This window comes from Pholcus phalangioides, unplaced genomic scaffold (assembly GCF_987345545.1).
Source record: "Pholcus phalangioides strain wild (caught in Gottingen) unplaced genomic scaffold, Ppha-v1.0 ptg000004l_1, whole genome shotgun sequence".
Lineage (NCBI taxonomy): Eukaryota > Metazoa > Arthropoda > Arachnida > Araneae > Pholcidae > Pholcus > Pholcus phalangioides.
Genome location: NW_028301597.1, coordinates 40,156,887 through 40,172,223, shown reverse-complemented (window position 1 = coordinate 40,172,223; position 15,337 = coordinate 40,156,887). Strand labels below are relative to the sequence as shown.

Genomic DNA, 15,337 nt, shown 5'->3' with positions numbered 1-15,337 from the left:
ACGAGTAAAGATTAACGCCATCTAGCGGTGTACGAGCTCAACCGCGAAGCTTCGCCACCACCGTCGCATACGCAATCGTACATAAACATCCAACGTGATGGGGAATGCACATTTTCTTCACTCCTTCCAACTGCGAAATTCTCGTCGAATATCCGTCGACGGTTGAGTAAGGTAAAAGCGTGCATATATTTTAGCTGCAGCCGCTTCGGCATACTTACCTGGTGCTGGAGATGCCGTGATCAACGAGGCGGCTCTCCCGGGCAGAGGCCTTCCATTGCACTCTGGTTGGCTGCAAGCTCGCCACATCCGCTAATTGCGGTTGCTTGGGGCACGTAATTTTTGGTAGCGGGGTTAGCGTTCGCGCTGATCCCTCCCTTCTGTCAACATCATTTAAATTGTTCTGCCCGGCGAGCGTGTTCGACACGAAACCGGCATTCGATCTGTTCGTTCCCCATCGTGATCCAAATTACATCGGGCATTTTTTTTCGGTAACGGTCACCCGTCGCGGAAGGCACATGAATGCTTCCCTCTGACCGCCAACAGTGCGACACATTTGTCCTGCTCTACATTGCTTTTCCGCTAGCAGCGATGGTGTCTTTCGATTAAACTCGCATCGGCTGCTGAAGTAAATGAGAGCACTGCACACTAAAAAAAGAGAACTTGATTCCAGGGCGTGCTCGTATTCCATTGCGTAAGATGCACGGCAGGGAAAAGAACGAGTAAAGATTAACGCCATCTAGCGGTGTACGAGCTCAACCGCGAAGCTTCGCCACCACCGTCGCATACGCAATCGTACATAAACATCCAACGTGATGGGGAATGCACATTTTCTTCACTCCTTCCAACTGCGAAATTCTCGTCGAATATCCGTCGACGGTTGAGTAAGGTAAAAGCGTGCATATATTTTAGCTGCAGCCGCTTCGGCATACTTACCTGGTGCTGGAGATGCCGTGATCAACGAGGCGGCTCTCCCGGGCAGAGGCCTTCCATTGCACTCTGGTTGGCTGCAAGCTCGCCACATCCGCTAATTGCGGTTGCTTGGGGCACGTAATTTTTGGTAGCGGGGTTAGCGTTCGCGCTGATCCCTCCCTTCTGTCAACGTCATTTAAATTGTTCTGCCCGGCGAGCGTGTTCGACACGAAACCGGCATTCGATCTGTTCGTTCCCCATCGTGATCCAAATTACATCGGGCATTTTTTTTCGGTAACGGTCACCCGTCGCGGAAGGCACATGAATGCTTCCCTCTGACCGCCAACAGTGCGACACATTTGTCCTGCTCTACATTGCTTTTCCGCTAGCAGCGATGGTGTCTTTCGATTAAACTCGCATCGGCTGCTGAAGTAAATGAGAGCACTGCACACTAAAAAAAGAGAACTTGATTCCAGGGCGTGCTCGTATTCCATTGCGTAAGATGCACGGCAGGGAAAAGAACGAGTAAAGATTAACGCCATCTAGCGGTGTACGAGCTCAACCGCGAAGCTTCGCCACCACCGTCGCATACGCAATCGTACATAAACATCCAACGTGATGGGGAATGCACATTTTCTTCACTCCTTCCAACTGCGAAATTCTCGTCGAATATCCGTCGACGGTTGAGTAAGGTAAAAGCGTGCATATATTTTAGCTGCAGCCGCTTCGGCATACTTACCTGGTGCTGGAGATGCCGTGATCAACGAGGCGGCTCTCCCGGGCAGAGGCCTTCCATTGCACTCTGGTTGGCTGCAAGCTCGCCACATCCGCTAATTGCGGTTGCTTGGGGCACGTAATTTTTGGTAGCGGGGTTAGCGTTCGCGCTGATCCCTCCCTTCTGTCAACATCATTTAAATTGTTCTGCCCGGCGAGCGTGTTCGACACGAAACCGGCATTCGATCTGTTCGTTCCCCATCGTGATCCAAATTACATCGGGCATTTTTTTTCGGTAACGGTCACCCGTCGCGGAAGGCACATGAATGCTTCCCTCTGACCGCCAACAGTGCGACACATTTGTCCTGCTCTACATTGCTTTTCCGCTAGCAGCGATGGTGTCTTTCGATTAAACTCGCATCGGCTGCTGAAGTAAATGAGAGCACTGCACACTAAAAAAAGAGAACTTGATTCCAGGGCGTGCTCGTATTCCATTGCGTAAGATGCACGGCAGGGAAAAGAACGAGTAAAGATTAACGCCATCTAGCGGTGTACGAGCTCAACCGCGAAGCTTCGCCACCACCGTCGCATACGCAATCGTACATAAACATCCAACGTGATGGAGAATGCACATTTTCTTCACTCCTTCCAACTGCGAAATTCTCGTCGAATATCCGTCGACGGTTGAGTAAGGTAAAAGCGTGCATATATTTTAGCTGCAGCCGCTTCGGCATACTTACCTGGTGCTGGAGATGCCGTGATCAACGAGGCGGCTCTCCCGGGCAGAGGCCTTCCATTGCACTCTGGTTGGCTGCAAGCTCGCCACATCCGCTAATTGCGGTTGCTTGGGGCACGTAATTTTTGGTAGCGGGGTTAGCGTTCGCGCTGATCCCTCCCTTCTGTCAACGTCATTTAAATTGTTCTGCCCGGCGAGCGTGTTCGACACGAAACCGGCATTCGATCTGTTCGTTCCCCATCGTGATCCAAATTACATCGGGCATTTTTTTTCGGTAACGGTCACCCGTCGCGGAAGGCACATGAATGCTTCCCTCTGACCGCCAACAGTGCGACACATTTGTCCTGCTCTACATTGCTTTTCCGCTAGCAGCGATGGTGTCTTTCGATTAAACTCGCATCGGCTGCTGAAGTAAATGAGAGCACTGCACACTAAAAAAAGAGAACTTGATTCCAGGGCGTGCTCGTATTCCATTGCGTAAGATGCACGGCAGGGAAAAGAACGAGTAAAGATTAACGCCTTCTAGCGGTGTACGAGCTCAACCGCGAAGCTTCGCCACCACCGTCGCATACGCAATCGTACATAAACATCCAACGTGATGGGGAATGCACATTTTCTTCACTCCTTCCAACTGCGAAATTCTCGTCGAATATCCGTCGACGGTTGAGTAAGGTAAAAGCGTGCATATATTTTAGCTGCAGCCGCTTCGGCATACTTACCTGGTGCTGGAGATGCCGTGATCAACGAGGCGGCTCTCCCGGGCAGAGGCCTTCCATTGCACTCTGGTTGGCTGCAAGCTCGCCACATCCGCTAATTGCGGTTGCTTGGGGCACGTAATTTTTGGTAGCGGGGTTAGCGTTCGCGCTGATCCCTCCCTTCTGTCAACATCATTTAAATTGTTCTGCCCGGCGAGCGTGTTCGACACGAAACCGGCATTCGATCTGTTCGTTCCCCATCGTGATCCAAATTACATCGGGCATTTTTTTTCGGTAACGGTCACCCGTCGCGGAAGGCACATGAATGCTTCCCTCTGACCGCCAACAGTGCGACACATTTGTCCTGCTCTACATTGCTTTTCCGCTAGCAGCGATGGTGTCTTTCGATTAAACTCGCATCGGCTGCTGAAGTAAATGAGAGCACTGCACACTAAAAAAAGAGAACTTGATTCCAGGGCGTGCTCGTATTCCATTGCGTAAGATGCACGGCAGGGAAAAGAACGAGTAAAGATTAACGCCATCTAGCGGTGTACGAGCTCAACCGCGAAGCTTCGCCACCACCGTCGCATACGCAATCGTACATAAACATCCAACGTGATGGGGAATGCACATTTTCTTCACTCCTTCCAACTGCGAAATTCTCGTCGAATATCCGTCGACGGTTGAGTAAGGTAAAAGCGTGCATATATTTTAGCTGCAGCCGCTTCGGCATACTTACCTGGTGCTGGAGATGCCGTGATCAACGAGGCGGCTCTCCCGGGCAGAGGCCTTCCATTGCACTCTGGTTGGCTGCAAGCTCGCCACATCCGCTAATTGCGGTTGCTTGGGGCACGTAATTTTTGGTAGCGGGGTTAGCGTTCGCGCTGATCCCTCCCTCCCTCCCTTCTGTCAACATCATTTAAATTGTTCTGCCCGGCGAGCGTGTTCGACACGAAACCGGCATTCGATCTGTTCGTTCCCCACCGTGATCCAAATTACATCGGGCATTTTTTTTCGGTAACGGTCACCCGTCGCGGAAGGCACATGAATGCTTCCCTCTGACCGCCAACAGTGCGACACATTTGTCCTGCTCTACATTGCTTTTCCGCTAGCAGCGATGGTGTCTTTCGATTAAACTCGCATCGGCTGCTGAAGTAAATGAGAGCACTGCACACTAAAAAAAGAGAACTTGATTCCAGGGCGTGCTCGTATTCCATTGCGTAAGATGCACGGCAGGGAAAAGAACGAGTAAAGATTAACGCCATCTAGCGGTGTACGAGCTCAACCGCGAAGCTTCGCCACCACCGTCGCATACGCAATCGTACATAAACATCCAACGTGATGGGGAATGCACATTTTCTTCACTCCTTCCAACTGCGAAATTCTCGTCGAATATCCGTCGACGGTTGAGTAAGGTAAAAGCGTGCATATATTTTAGCTGCAGCCGCTTCGGCATACTTACCTGGTGCTGGAGATGCCGTGATCAACGAGGCGGCTCTCCCTCCATTGCACTCTGGTTGGCTGCAAGCTCGCCACATCCGCTAATTGCGGTTGCTTGGGGCACGTAATTTTTGGTAGCGGGGTTAGCGTTCGCGCTGATCCCTCCCTTCTGTCAACATCATTTAAATTGTTCTGCCCGGCGAGCGTGTTCGACACGAAACCGGCATTCGATCTGTTCGTTCCCCACCGTGATCCAAATTACATCGGGCATTTTTTTTCGGTAACGGTCACCCGTCGCGGAAGGCACATGAATGCTTCCCTCTGACCGCCAACAGTGCGACACATTTGTCCTGCTCTACATTGCTTTTCCGCTAGCAGCGATGGTGTCTTTCGATTAAACTCGCATCGGCTGCTGAAGTAAATGAGAGCACTGCACACTAAAAAAAGAGAACTTGATTCCAGGGCGTGCTCGTATTCCATTGCGTAAGATGCACGGCAGGGAAAAGAACGAGTAAAGATTAACGCCATCTAGCGGTGTACGAGCTCAACCGCGAAGCTTCGCCACCACCGTCGCATACGCAATCGTACATAAACATCCAACGTGATGGAGAATGCACATTTTCTTCACTCCTTCCAACTGCGAAATTCTCGTCGAATATCCGTCGACGGTTGAGTAAGGTAAAAGCGTGCATATATTTTAGCTGCAGCCGCTTCGGCATACTTACCTGGTGCTGGAGATGCCGTGATCAACGAGGCGGCTCTCCCTCCATTGCACTCTGGTTGGCTGCAAGCTCGCCACATCCGCTAATTGCGGTTGCTTGGGGCACGTAATTTTTGGTAGCGGGGTTAGCGTTCGCGCTGATCCCTCCCTTCTGTCAACATCATTTAAATTGTTCTGCCCGGCGAGCGTGTTCGACACGAAACCGGCATTCGATCTGTTCGTTCCCCACCGTGATCCAAATTACATCGGGCATTTTTTTTCGGTAACGGTCACCCGTCGCGGAAGGCACATGAATGCTTCCCTCTGACCGCCAACAGTGCGACACATTTGTCCTGCTCTACATTGCTTTTCCGCTAGCAGCGATGGTGTCTTTCGATTAAACTCGCATCGGCTGCTGAAGTAAATGAGAGCACTGCACACTAAAAAGAGAGAACTTGATTCCAGGGCGTGCTCGTATTCCATTGCGTAAGATGCACGGCAGGGAAAAGAACGAGTAAAGATTAACGCCATCTAGCGGTGTACGAGCTCAACCGCGAAGCTTCGCCACCACCGTCGCATACGCAATCGTACATAAACATCCAACGTGATGGAGAATGCACATTTTCTTCACTCCTTCCAACTGCGAAATTCTCGTCGAATATCCGTCGACGGTTGAGTAAGGTAAAAGCGTGCATATATTTTAGCTGCAGCCGCTTCGGCATACTTACCTGGTGCTGGAGATGCCGTGATCAACGAGGCGGCTCTCCCGGGCAGAGGCCTTCCATTGCACTCTGGTTGGCTGCAAGCTCGCCACATCCGCTAATTGCGGTTGCTTGGGGCACGTAATTTTTGGTAGCGGGGTTAGCGTTCGCGCTGATCCCTCCCTTCTGTCAACATCATTTAAATTGTTCTGCCCGGCGAGCGTGTTCGACACGAAACCGGCATTCGATCTGTTCGTTCCCCACCGTGATCCAAATTACATCGGGCATTTTTTTTCGGTAACGGTCACCCGTCGCGGAAGGCACATGAATGCTTCCCTCTGACCGCCAACAGTGCGACACATTTGTCCTGCTCTACATTGCTTTTCCGCTAGCAGCGATGGTGTCTTTCGATTAAACTCGCATCGGCTGCTGAAGTAAATGAGAGCACTGCACACTAAAAAGAGAGAACTTGATTCCAGGGCGTGCTCGTATTCCATTGCGTAAGATGCACGGCAGGGAAAAGAACGAGTAAAGATTAACGCCATCTAGCGGTGTACGAGCTCAACCGCGAAGCTTCGCCACCACCGTCGCATACGCAATCGTACATAAACATCCAACGTGATGGAGAATGCACATTTTCTTCACTCCTTCCAACTGCGAAATTCTCGTCGAATATCCGTCGACGGTTGAGTAAGGTAAAAGCGTGCATATATTTTAGCTGCAGCCGCTTCGGCATACTTACCTGGTGCTGGAGATGCCGTGATCAACGAGGCGGCTCTCCCGGGCAGAGGCCTTCCATTGCACTCTGGTTGGCTGCAAGCTCGCCACATCCGCTAATTGCGGTTGCTTGGGGCACGTAATTTTTGGTAGCGGGGTTAGCGTTCGCGCTGATCCCTCCCTTCTGTCAACATCATTTAAATTGTTCTGCCCGGCGAGCGTGTTCGACACGAAACCGGCATTCGATCTGTTCGTTCCCCACCGTGATCCAAATTACATCGGGCATTTTTTTTCGGTAACGGTCACCCGTCGCGGAAGGCACATGAATGCTTCCCTCTGACCGCCAACAGTGCGACACATTTGTCCTGCTCTACATTGCTTTTCCGCTAGCAGCGATGGTGTCTTTCGATTAAACTCGCATCGGCTGCTGAAGTAAATGAGAGCACTGCACACTAAAAAAAGAGAACTTGATTCCAGGGCGTGCTCGTATTCCATTGCGTAAGATGCACGGCAGGGAAAAGAACGAGTAAAGATTAACGCCATCTAGCGGTGTACGAGCTCAACCGCGAAGCTTCGCCACCACCGTCGCATACGCAATCGTACATAAACATCCAACGTGATGGAGAATGCACATTTTCTTCACTCCTTCCAACTGCGAAATTCTCGTCGAATATCCGTCGACGGTTGAGTAAGGTAAAAGCGTGCATATATTTTAGCTGCAGCCGCTTCGGCATACTTACCTGGTGCTGGAGATGCCGTGATCAACGAGGCGGCTCTCCCGGGCAGAGGCCTTCCATTGCACTCTGGTTGGCTGCAAGCTCGCCACATCCGCTAATTGCGGTTGCTTGGGGCACGTAATTTTTGGTAGCGGGGTTAGCGTTCGCGCTGATCCCTCCCTTCTGTCAACATCATTTAAATTGTTCTGCCCGGCGAGCGTGTTCGACACGAAACCGGCATTCGATCTGTTCGTTCCCCATCGTGATCCAAATTACATCGGGCATTTTTTTTCGGTAACGGTCACCCGTCGCGGAAGGCACATGAATGCTTCCCTCTGACCGCCAACAGTGCGACACATTTGTCCTGCTCTACATTGCTTTTCCGCTAGCAGCGATGGTGTCTTTCGATTAAACTCGCATCGGCTGCTGAAGTAAATGAGAGCACTGCACACTAAAAAAAGAGAACTTGATTCCAGGGCGTGCTCGTATTCCATTGCGTAAGATGCACGGCAGGGAAAAGAACGAGTAAAGATTAACGCCATCTAGCGGTGTACGAGCTCAACCGCGAAGCTTCGCCACCACCGTCGCATACGCAATCGTACATAAACATCCAACGTGATGGGGAATGCACATTTTCTTCACTCCTTCCAACTGCGAAATTCTCGTCGAATATCCGTCGACGGTTGAGTAAGGTAAAAGCGTGCATATATTTTAGCTGCAGCCGCTTCGGCATACTTACCTGGTGCTGGAGATGCCGTGATCAACGAGGCGGCTCTCCCGGGCCGAGGCCTTCCATTGCACTCTGGTTGGCTGCAAGCTCGCCACATCCGCTAATTGCGGTTGCTTGGGGCACGTAATTTTTGGTAGCGGGGTTAGCGTTCGCGCTGATCCCTCCCTTCTGTCAACATCATTTAAATTGTTCTGCCCGGCGAGCGTGTTCGACACGAAACCGGCATTCGATCTGTTCGTTCCCCATCGTGATCCAAATTACATCGGGCATTTTTTTTCGGTAACGGTCACCCGTCGCGGAAGGCACATGAATGCTTCCCTCTGACCGCCAACAGTGCGACACATTTGTCCTGCTCTACATTGCTTTTCCGCTAGCAGCGATGGTGTCTTTCGATTAAACTCGCATCGGCTGCTGAAGTAAATGAGAGCACTGCACACTAAAAAAAGAGAACTTGATTCCAGGGCGTGCTCGTATTCCATTGCGTAAGATGCACGGCAGGGAAAAGAACGAGTAAAGATTAACGCCATCTAGCGGTGTACGAGCTCAACCGCGAAGCTTCGCCACCACCGTCGCATACGCAATCGTACATAAACATCCAACGTGATGGAGAATGCACATTTTCTTCACTCCTTCCAACTGCGAAATTCTCGTCGAATATCCGTCGACGGTTGAGTAAGGTAAAAGCGTGCATATATTTTAGCTGCAGCCGCTTCGGCATACTTACCTGGTGCTGGAGATGCCGTGATCAACGAGGCGGCTCTCCCGGGCAGAGGCCTTCCATTGCACTCTGGTTGGCTGCAAGCTCGCCACATCCGCTAATTGCGGTTGCTTGGGGCACGTAATTTTTGGTAGCGGGGTTAGCGTTCGCGCTGATCCCTCCCTTCTGTCAACATCATTTAAATTGTTCTGCCCGGCGAGCGTGTTCGACACGAAACCGGCATTCGATCTGTTCGTTCCCCATCGTGATCCAAATTACATCGGGCATTTTTTTTCGGTAACGGTCACCCGTCGCGGAAGGCACATGAATGCTTCCCTCTGACCGCCAACAGTGCGACACATTTGTCCTGCTCTACATTGCTTTTCCGCTAGCAGCGATGGTGTCTTTCGATTAAACTCGCATCGGCTGCTGAAGTAAATGAGAGCACTGCACACTAAAAAAAGAGAACTTGATTCCAGGGCGTGCTCGTATTCCATTGCGTAAGATGCACGGCAGGGAAAAGAACGAGTAAAGAGCCAAGAACTGTTTTAATGATGCCAAATGCGTCAAGTGCATCTCGCCACATCACACTTCAATGTGTAGTAAAGTCAAGGGCGTAGACACTCCAGAATGTGTTAATTGCCAGCGGGAGGGTCACGTAGCCTCATATCGTGGTTGCTCGAAATACCCGCCAAATAAAGCCAAGTTCACACAAGGGTCCAGGGCTCCCGGAGCCCCAAACACCTCGTCGCAAAAAGTCACAAGACAAGCAGAAGCTGGCCCAAGCGCGTGGAAAAAAAATCCCACCAAACCGCCAGGAGAGAATGAGCCGGGGAGCATCACTACTGATAAGGGGGGGGGATGTTAATCCCTCCATTGTCCTCTGAAGCAACCTCTTCTTCCGGAGAAGAAGGAGCAGCCGAGAACGTATGTGAAGATAACGTCACTCATGACTCTCTTCCGAGTCCCCTTGGTGACATCATGGAAGCAACAAGCAAATCATCCTATAAGGCAACAGGGGAGATGGCGATGCAGACAAAAGTCCCTGCCAAGAACACACTCCCTCCAGCCTCCAGCCAATCAGTTAATACCCCGTTCCAGGGCTTTCCGAATTTAAATTTTTCTGATATCCTTGCAAAGCTCCCCATTCAAGAGTTAATTAATATTGCAACAGGCACTTTCATGAAAATCATGATAGCTCCCAACAACGAGGAGAAAATGGTCGCCATCATCGATGGCCTAAAACAAGCAGCCGCAAAAATCCTTGGCCTCTTTGATGTCTAGTACACCTCCAAGGCAAGTCAAAAATTTAAAGATCTTTGGGTGGAATGCCCGAAGCCTCGTAAACAACCTCCATGAATTCAGGCAGGTAATTCAGGACGAAGTCCCAGATCTGGCTTGCATTCAGGAGACATGGTTGAAAGCCCATCATACCGCCAAAGTCGCCAACTTTGATTTAATACGAAAGGATAGGCTCTATGATTATGGCGGCGGAGTAGCGATATATGTGAAGCGCCATCTATCGGACAACATTGTCACTCTACCAGATTCCCGTGATTGTGAAGCAATAGCTGTGGATATTTACAAGAATAATAACAGCAAAATCAGAGTGGGCGTTATCTACAAACCACCCAACAATCCTATTGACCTCCCCCTACTGGATGCAATATTCCAGGGGCGTCAACCCACTATTTTGGTCGGTGACTACAACTGTAAGTCCCGACTCTGGAACAGCAACAAATATAATAGAGAGGGGCGGAGATTAGAGGCATATTGCCATCGCAATAATTTAGTGCCTTTCGCCACCCAAACACCCACTCATTTTCCCGACACACAACGAGGACGTCCTGATGTCATAGACTTTGCACTGGCGAAAAACATCACTTTCCCAATGTCTATTGACACAGAATCAATTCTATCATCTGATCATAATCCTATCTTCTTGGAAATGGATTTCACTCTGCCATTGTGCAAAATTCCCACTAAAATCACCAATTGGGATCTCTTTAAGCTTAAGCTGGCCCAGAAGGAAATGCCAACTAATGTGCCATGCTCATCACAAGACCTTGAAGCCATAATTGACTCTTTCACTAAAACTCTCAATGAAGCGGCTATTAGCTCCTCACGGGAGCTCCCCAAGAAAAATCCATTGGCTCTCCCGAGCTGGCTTAGAGGAAAAATCCGCCAAAAAAATAGACTTAGGCGAAAGTGGCAGCGTACACTCAACCCCCACTTCCGCACGCAATACATAAATCTGGTCCGCACAACAAAAAAAGAAATTCGGGACTTTGTCAATGACCGGTACGTTAATTATTTGGCCGAAGCATCCTGTCAAGATGGCTCCTTCTATAGGGTATATAAAACGTGCAAGCCCAGAGCCCGAGCCATGACAGCAATACAGGGCCCCAATGGCTTGGTTTATACCGATCCCGAAAAAGCTGAGGTCTTTGCCAGTGTGTATGAAGAACAATTCTCACCTAACAATAACACGCCGGCACATCATATTGATAGAGTTAATAACAATGTAATTAACTACTTCTCTACTACTCATTGCGAGCAACCTTCTTCTCTCTATCCAACTGATATTAATGAAGTTAAAAACATTATTGTGCACCTTCACAAAAAGAAAGCCCCTGGCTATGATAACATCAATAACCTTGCGATTAAATCCCTTCCGGACAATGTGATCAAACATCTGACTAACATCTTCAACAAACTTTTAGAGCTCCAATACTTTCCGCTTTATTGGAAAAAGGCAGTGGTGAAGGTAATCCCGAAACCAGGCCAAGACCTTCAGTTGGCGACAAATTGGCGCCCGATCTCACTCCTTAGCTCTCTTGGCAAGCTATTTGAGCGTATCATTGCCATAAGAATTGCCAAATTCTCAGAAGACAACGAGATAATCCGTCCAGAACAACACGGCTTCCGCAGAGGCCATTCTACTTGCACTCAACTACTCCGGGTAACGGAATATTTGCAAGAAGCCCTAATTAATAAGGATACTGCTGCAATAGTCTTTCTTGACATCCAAAAAAGTTTCGACAAAATTTGGCATCATGGACTTTTGCATAAGCTGATTTGTATGGATATGCCGTACAGCATAATTAAACTCGTGAAAAGTTATCTGGAAGGTCGAACTTTTCGAGTCCAGATCAACGATTCACAATCCGAAATTAGGCAAATACGAGCTTCTATGGCTCAAGGAAGCGTTCTTGGGCCGCAATTGCATAACTTTCATATGAACGACTTCCCCAGAGCCCAAAGGGGAATGACCGCACTATTTGCCGACGATTCTTGTATTATCCAAGTTGAAAAAGATCCCCAACGAGCTCTTAATAATCTTCAGCGCACTATATCTGAGGTTGAATCGTGGTGCCAAAGAAGCCGCGTTGTTCTGAATCCTAATAAATCAGTTTTCATGTGGGTCTCTCGTCGGAACATCCTTCCCACGCCCGCTCACGTAACAATTAACAACATAAACATACCTCCGTCTAACTCTACTAAATACCTCGGAATGATATTGGATAAAAAATTGTCCTTCGCTACACACTGCAAAGACGTCATAAATAGAGCTAAGAAATCAGAAGCTCTAATTAGACGCCTATTCAGCACGAGGTCTGCTCTTTCTATGGAGAATAAACTAATTTTATACAAAATGATAATCCGTCCATCACTTCTGTATGCATCACCTGTCTGGATGTACCGTAAGAGTTCCAACCTCATAAAGATCGAGCGACAGCAAAACAAATACCTCAGGAAGGTCACGAAGGCCCCTTGGTTCGTACGAAACCATAACATTCGATCTGACATCAAAGTCCTCACGATCTGCGAATACGTCAAGAGTCTCGCAAAGCGCTTTTTTGAAAGGTTAGAGAGCTCGGACTTCGACCACCTCAGAGCGATTTCAGCGTACAGTGCCACCGAATTTAGAGCACTGCCTAGACCTAAGAACGTTCTCTTGATGATTAGACCCCCTATACAGGGATTGTAAATACACTCTATATATATATATATATATATATATATATATATATATATATATATATATATATATATATATATATATATATATATTTTTTTTTTTTTTTTTTTTTTTTTTTTGTAAATAACATTAACTACAATCGTAGATCATATCTTTTTCACCTTACCATGACTTAATCATCTCATTTAACATCATCCTTGGTTGTGGAAAACATTCATCATTTTCGATAAGGGACCCATGTCTCATCCCCCCTTATCCTCCCCTCAGGAGAATAATATAAGAGAACGTTCTTACGTCATACACAAACAACCCTTATCCGTTTAGGATACAGCCTAGGAAAATTGGCTCTCTCTTTTCCCCCTTCTTCTACCCTCTGTACCGCCACCAGCTGGCGCCCAGCAGCCTAAGAGCTGCATAAATCTAACGCCCCTTACACCAACCATGGCAAAATTTGCACATCTGTGACTACAATTGGCAGAACAATGATGAAGTGGTTATATTGTGCCATAATGGCACCGAGGCACCACGTCTGACAAATTATGTCTTTGGCTTTGGCTTCGGCACAAAGCTGCATTAAGAGTAAGCGTAAACAGTCCTATCGTTAAACTGGTAGCCAAAAGGCATCAGCGCCCTCTGTGTTTAGATGGGTACCTGCTGGCCTGTGATTGGCTGCTAGCATCGGGTAGGAAACTCATTTCCCCATCACGGCGCCATTTTGTTTACTTACTCATGTGAAGACTCTCGGTCAAAGCTGCATTAAGAGTAAGCGTAAACAGTCCTATCGTTAAACTGGTAGCCAAACGGCATCAGCGCCCTCTCTGTTTAGATGGGTGCCTGCTGGCCTGTGATTGGCTGCTAGCATCGGGTAGGAAAGTCATTTCCCATAATGCATTTCCCCATCACGGCGCCATTTTGTTTACTTACTCATGTGAAGACTCTCTGTTAGGTTGGTTAGCTATTGCTCGTGGTTATTTTGGCGAATTGTTCATCTTTAAAATTATAAAAACGGGCCTTCTGAGGGCCAACTAAAATTATATTTATTGAATAAGTCCGCGTGCATTTGATGGGTGTAAAATGAACACGAAGACGGGTGTTCACAAGTATAGATTTAGCTGTTGAAGTGTCGATAACATTGTTATTGTTACTGAGTGATTTATATTTTTATGCACAAGTACGTCTCCTATAAAGAAGTAAAAAATGTCCGCTTTAGTGGGAATTAAGATTTTTAGGTTCCGTAGCAATAGACTGAAAAATAAATCAAAGTTGAAATCGGAATAACGCGATCAAGGGAAGGGGGAAGAGAAGCGTGGGAGCCACGTGATCAATCGGCAAGTTTGACCCATCAAACTTCAGATGGCGCTGCCATCAATTCCGCGGCCTTTCTTTAACATTGAGTGGGTACGCTTAACTTACAAGCGGCTTTGCTTCGGCATACTTACCTGGTGCTGGAGATGCCGTGATCAACGAGGCGGCTCTCCCGGGCAGAGGCCTTCCATTGCACTCTGGTTGGCTGCAAGCTCGCCACATCCGCTAATTGCGGTTGCTTGGGGCACGTAATTTTTGGTAGCGGGGTTAGCGTTCGCGCTGATCCCTCCCTTCTGTCAACATCATTTAAATTGTTCTGCCCGGCGAGCGTGTTCGACACGAAACCGGCATTCGATCTGTTCGTTCCCCATCGTGATCCAAATTACATCGGGCATTTTTTTTCGGTAACGGTCACCCGTCGCGGAAGGCACATGAATGCTTCCCTCTGACCGCCAACAGTGCGACACATTTGTCCTGCTCTACATTGCTTTTCCGCTAGCAGCGATGGTGTCTTTCGATTAAACTCGCATCGGCTGCTGAGGTAAATGAGAGCACTGCACACTAAAAAAAGAGAACTTGATTCCAGGGCGTGCTCGTATTCCATTGCGTAAGATGCACGGCAGGGAAAAGAACGAGTAAAGATTAACGCCATCTAGCGGTGTACGAGCTCAACCGCGAAGCTTCGCCACCACCGTCGCATACGCAATCGTACATAAACATCCAACGTGATGGGGAATGCACATTTTCTTCACTCCTTCCAACTGCGAAATTCTCGTCGAATATCCGTCGACGGTTGAGTAAGGTAAAAGAGTACATATATTTTAGCTGCAGCCGCTTCGGCATACTTACCTGTTGCTAGAGATGCCGTTCTTTGCTTTTAAGCACAGCCCGGCATATGTCAACAATCAGGTCTAAAACGCCGTAAAGTGAGCCGAGAGGAAGGAGTTCACGAATCCCCATCATAGGTTGGGCGCAACCTCGCTGTTATGGATTTTACTGATAGGGATGTTAATATTTATTACAACTGACAAAAACTATTAGTAAAAAAAAAAAACCTTTACCTACTTTAAAAAATTACCTTTAACCTTTTTTAATTATTTTTGTTCTTTTTTAGATGGGTGGCCGCCATTACCATTTTTTTTCGCGTACCCTCGGTTTGAACCACTGTTATAAGCAATCAAAATAGCACATATAGATAAGAATTTTTTTTCTTTCAAACCGAGCACAACTCAGGTATATCGCCATCTATGGGCAATTTACTACTTAGTGAGTTATGCCAGAAGTGCAAGTATGTA

At 48.2% G+C, this 15,337-nt stretch overlaps 12 non-coding genes and 2 pseudogenes across 12 annotated transcripts; all 14 read left to right on the top strand.

Moving 5' to 3' along the window:
- Positions 1-210: 210 nt before the first annotated feature.
- Positions 211-373, top strand: LOC149087505 (U1 spliceosomal RNA). The gene has a single exon (XR_016192630.1). It is a non-coding gene; the product is annotated as a U1 spliceosomal RNA (small nuclear RNA).
- Positions 374-925: 552 nt separating this feature from the next.
- On the top strand, positions 926-1,088 carry LOC149087504 (U1 spliceosomal RNA). Its single transcript, XR_016192624.1, has one exon. It is a non-coding gene; the product is annotated as a U1 spliceosomal RNA (small nuclear RNA).
- A 552-nt stretch (positions 1,089-1,640) lies between these two features.
- LOC149087503 (U1 spliceosomal RNA) lies at positions 1,641-1,803 on the top strand. The gene has a single exon (XR_016192618.1). It is a non-coding gene; the product is annotated as a U1 spliceosomal RNA (small nuclear RNA).
- A 552-nt stretch (positions 1,804-2,355) lies between these two features.
- Positions 2,356-2,518, top strand: LOC149087502 (U1 spliceosomal RNA). The gene has a single exon (XR_016192612.1). It is a non-coding gene; the product is annotated as a U1 spliceosomal RNA (small nuclear RNA).
- A 552-nt stretch (positions 2,519-3,070) lies between these two features.
- LOC149087501 (U1 spliceosomal RNA) lies at positions 3,071-3,233 on the top strand. Its single transcript, XR_016192601.1, has one exon. It is a non-coding gene; the product is annotated as a U1 spliceosomal RNA (small nuclear RNA).
- Positions 3,234-3,785: 552 nt separating this feature from the next.
- Positions 3,786-3,948, top strand: LOC149087500 (U1 spliceosomal RNA). Its single transcript, XR_016192590.1, has one exon. It is a non-coding gene; the product is annotated as a U1 spliceosomal RNA (small nuclear RNA).
- Positions 3,949-4,508: 560 nt separating this feature from the next.
- On the top strand, positions 4,509-4,659 carry LOC149087499 (U1 spliceosomal RNA; annotated as a pseudogene).
- A 552-nt stretch (positions 4,660-5,211) lies between these two features.
- Positions 5,212-5,362, top strand: LOC149087498 (U1 spliceosomal RNA; annotated as a pseudogene).
- Positions 5,363-5,914: 552 nt separating this feature from the next.
- On the top strand, positions 5,915-6,077 carry LOC149087497 (U1 spliceosomal RNA). The gene has a single exon (XR_016192579.1). It is a non-coding gene; the product is annotated as a U1 spliceosomal RNA (small nuclear RNA).
- A 552-nt stretch (positions 6,078-6,629) lies between these two features.
- LOC149087496 (U1 spliceosomal RNA) lies at positions 6,630-6,792 on the top strand. The gene has a single exon (XR_016192667.1). It is a non-coding gene; the product is annotated as a U1 spliceosomal RNA (small nuclear RNA).
- Positions 6,793-7,344: 552 nt separating this feature from the next.
- Positions 7,345-7,507, top strand: LOC149087495 (U1 spliceosomal RNA). The gene has a single exon (XR_016192656.1). It is a non-coding gene; the product is annotated as a U1 spliceosomal RNA (small nuclear RNA).
- Positions 7,508-8,059: 552 nt separating this feature from the next.
- LOC149087494 (U1 spliceosomal RNA) lies at positions 8,060-8,222 on the top strand. Its single transcript, XR_016192573.1, has one exon. It is a non-coding gene; the product is annotated as a U1 spliceosomal RNA (small nuclear RNA).
- Positions 8,223-8,774: 552 nt separating this feature from the next.
- On the top strand, positions 8,775-8,937 carry LOC149087493 (U1 spliceosomal RNA). The gene has a single exon (XR_016192645.1). It is a non-coding gene; the product is annotated as a U1 spliceosomal RNA (small nuclear RNA).
- A 5,231-nt stretch (positions 8,938-14,168) lies between these two features.
- LOC149087492 (U1 spliceosomal RNA) lies at positions 14,169-14,331 on the top strand. Its single transcript, XR_016192634.1, has one exon. It is a non-coding gene; the product is annotated as a U1 spliceosomal RNA (small nuclear RNA).
- Positions 14,332-15,337: the final 1,006 nt, after the last annotated feature.